This window comes from Sorex fumeus, unplaced genomic scaffold, assembly GCF_029834395.1.
Source record: "Sorex fumeus unplaced genomic scaffold, SorFum_2.1 ptg000048l, whole genome shotgun sequence".
NCBI classification, from domain to species: Eukaryota; Metazoa; Chordata; class Mammalia; order Eulipotyphla; family Soricidae; genus Sorex; species Sorex fumeus.
The window spans coordinates 16,300,187-16,304,380 of NW_026606105.1; positions in this window are offsets into that span (position 1 = coordinate 16,300,187).

The window sequence follows — 4,194 nt, forward strand, 5'->3', positions numbered from 1 at the left end:
TTTTCTTGGACTGACAGAGCCTTCTCAAGCCAGGCTCAGGTGGGGACGCATTCCTCCCTGAGGCTTCCTGACCCAAGGAAAGGATTTCCCCGACTTCCCACCAGAGGGAGACAGGCGGCGATTGCCTCCAAAGGATAACGCACAAGGAGTCCCAGCAGCGCCCACCCCACCCTGGAGAGTGTGTGACGTCACTCTCGCCTCCCTGGTGCCTGCTAGAACTCTGTGCAGACAGCCTTGCAGTAGCTCATGACCAGGTCCCACCTGTCCCCTTTCTAGGCTGTCTCGCATTGACTTGCGAGGACATTCTGAAGACCGGAGATCATAAAGCTTCTTCAGGAAGCTGGTTTCATATGGTGGTTTAGATTTAAATAGTGATTGTCTAGCACCATTTGAAATCAGTGTTCTTGGGGGAGGCCAGCGGCGTGACTAGCTACGGAGGAAAGGAAGGGAACAAGGAGGAAGGATTCTAAGGCCGTGGACGGGGGGGCCTGCCGGCGGATCCACTCTGCCTATCACATGGTCCTGTGGAGCAGATCATTATTGGGGTGTATGCAGGGGGTGGGGAGGTGCGCACATCTCTGGAAATGCAGACTCCTCCTGCCTGGGTCTGAGGAGACAAGCGTGCAGCCCAGTTCATCTCACGGTCCTCCCAGCTCTCGCCGCCTCCTGTGACCCCTTAGAGGATGACTGATTTCTTTTGGTGTTCAGAGTCAATATAATTTTCTAGCACCATCTGAAATCGGTTATAATGATGGGGGAAGAGCACCGTGCAGCTGATTAGCGAGAGGAGACTTGCTGGTGACCTTTAGAGAAGCAGCAGAAGAAAAACAAGCAAAGCAGAAACCCCAGGAACTGGCATTTATTTCTTCTTTCAGGTTTTAAGGGAATGTTCGCGGCCCTGAATGGCAGGAGTTTGGATTACACTAACAAATAGTTCATCCTTTCCATATTCATGAAGCTGTAGAGAACTGCTGCAGAATTCGTGGGTTGGGGTTGTTTTGATAATTCCGGGGGTTGGTGTGTGTGTGGGGGGGGACAGATAAAATCAGGGCTGCTGTTGATCATTTGAGAGTGCAGTGAGGGAGTGAGCCCGGCTCAAAGGGAAATAAAATGGGCATTTTCGTCCCCATCACTCCCATTCTGCAGGTGAGCAAACAGGGAACTAGATCGTTGACACCATTCTGCAGGAGCGAGGACCGGGGTTTGCTGGCAGCAGTGTCTATACTCAGCTGCTTTAACAGTGGGCAGCGCGCTCCCTTGCTGGGGGGCCACTAAACCGTTCCCGTGAATCCCACCTGCTGGCGTGCTCCTCCCATCCCTTTGGGTGTGGGCTGGACCAGGGCTGCAGAGATGGGGAACATGATGGGAAACTGCCGCAGGCTGTGCTCCGGCCCTTTCTCTCTCTCTCTCTCTCTCTCTCTCTCTCTCTCTCTCTCTCTCTCTCCCCCCCCCCCCCGCCTCCCTCCCCCTTGCAGCCTTCACGCCCCTCTCGCCCTCCTCTCTTGTAGGGAGGCGGCCCAGTGAAGAGGCCCACGTGCAGTGGCCCACATGCAGTGGCTGCTGTCTGCAGTAGTACGTGAAGGTCAGAGCCCCCCCTCCCCCACCCAAGAGCCACGTGAGTGATGTAAAGTGATGCTGCCTCCAACAAGCCGGGAGGTGGCTGAGCCACAGGACTCCCTGCAGGTGTGTGTGGCAATGACCCTGAGTCTTAGACTCATGTGCTGGGCAGCTGCAGACTCATACAGTATACAGACTCCTAACTTACACTGCTCATAATCTTCCACACCCCAAGTCCAGCTCTGTGATTTCACAATCTCGTTTTAATGGAGGATTTTGGAATAACTAGATTTCTAGAAAAACTGCAAAGATAGTCCATAGTTGGTTCTTTCCTTTTCCGTTATAATCCCGTGTGCTTTATGATTTACATCTTCCATAGCCATAGCGTTTTGCCAGTGCTGAGGGACCAGTCAGTTGACATCGGACTCTGTTCACATCCTATTAGTTTCTTCACTAATGTAATTTATCTGTTACAGTCTAACTCATATTTTCAGGAGCCTAATAGATTGCATGCCTTATAACACTGAGAGTATATATGTGCACATAGGTGTTTTTTGCATAGGAAAACAGACTTGTATTTGCTAAAGACTGGGAGATCCACCTAGAAATAGAAATATTAGCCAAGTCTTTATAGGTCTTGAGATGGCCCTCCCGTTGATCATCGATTTGCTTGAGCGGGCCCAGTAACGTCTCCATTGGAGACTTTGTTGTTACTGTGTCTGGCATATCGAATACGTCGCAGGGAGCTTGCCAGGCTCTGCCGTGCGGGCGAGATACTCTCGGTAGCTTGCCGGGCTCTCCGAGAGGGGCGGAGGAATCGAACTCGGGTTGGCCATGTTGGCTGCGTGCAAGGCAAACGCCCTACCGCTGTGCTATTGCTCTAGCTTTATAGGTCTTGGATACAATTATTTAGAAAAATAGCCGTTATTTCAGTTACTTGAAAGCTGTTATTGTGGGTACCAGAGTGATAGTACACAGGCTGGGGCACTTGCCTTGCACATGGCCAGCCAAGGTTCAGTCCCCGACATCCTGGACTGTCCCCCAAGCACTGCCAGAAGTGATTACTGAGTGCAGAGCCAGGAATAAGCCTAGAGCATTGCCAAGAGTTCCCCCTCAAATCCATCCCTGCAAAAACGAAGAAAACTGTTATGTGACATTGCTAAGCGATGCAGGTAGAACCCACTCCATAGAAAACACACTGAAACCCTAAACTAGTCAAGACACTTTCAGATACATCCTACTAAAAGACTATATTTGGGTAAACAAATGTTAGCCCCCTAACATTTTAGTTTTGTTGTTAATTTTTATTATTATTTTTTATGTAGGAGTACTGCTATTTATTCAGCCACTGATTAGCTGATTGAATTGGGCATGAACTCCACCTCACTTTTTTTTCATTTTTTATAATTTTATTTATTGAATCACTGTGGTAAAAGTTACTAAGCTTTCAGGTTTAAGTCTCGATCATACAATGATCAAACACCTTTCTCTTCACCAGTTCATTTTTCACCACCGAGAACCCCAATATACCCCCCTCCCACCCCTCCCAATGCCTGTGAGGCAGATGATTTCTACTTAACTTTTCTCTACATTGATTACATTCATTATTTTGACAAAAGATGCACCATTAGTGTTTAGAATCCCCCCCCCCACAACAATCAGAATTGCTGAAAAGGCATTGTGAAATACTTTGTTTTCTGTAGCTGGTTATGAGAATCATATAATGATTTTGGATTTCTGCAAAGAGCCAGATAATTACGAGATGGTTTCTGTGCGTCTGGAGCCATGGCTGTGCTGGAGAGCCGCTCATGGGGGGGCAACTCATGACCTCGGTAGGGCATGAAGGATGAGCCGGTACTGCCCCCCTTCCCATGAGATTGCAGTTGCCCCGTCACTGCCAGCTCATACCTGGCTTTCCTATAAACGCTGAGGCAGCAGCCAGCCATCTTGCTGTGGGGGGGGCGGGGGGGATGGAGAGAAAGGCAGAAGGGAGCAACACCCTTTCCCTCCCAGGGAGGCATAGCGCTATAGTTGAATGCATGGTCCATTCACTTTTCTGCTACAAGCTTCCGGGCTCTGGATTAAGTCCTTTTGCCTCTGGAGCCATAACCGCGTTGGAGAGCTGCTTGTGGGGGCAACTCGTGACCTCAGTAGGGCATGAAGGACGAGCTGGTACCGCCCCCATTCCCATGAGACTGCAGTTGCCCCATCACCTCCAGCTCATACCTGGCTTTCCTATAAGCTCTGAGGTGGCAGCCACCTTGCTGCCAGGGTGGGGGGGGGGGGGTTGGGGGAAGGCAGAAGGGAGCAACACCCTTTCCCTCCCGGGGAGGCATGGCACAGTAGTTTAAGGCATGATCCATTCACTTTGCTGCTGCAAGCTGCCGGGCTCTGGATTAAGTCCTTTTGCCTCTGGAGTCATGGCTGTGTTGGAGAGCCGCTCATGTGGGGCAACTCATGACCTCGTTAGGGCATGAAGGACGAGCCTCGTTAGGGCATGAAGGACGATCTGGTACCGTCCCCCTTCCCATGAGACTGCAGTTGCCCTGTCACCGCCGGCTCATAGCTGGCTTTCCAATAAGCTCTGAGGCGGCGGCCACCTTGCTGCCAGGGGTGAAAAAGGCGGAATGATTTTTA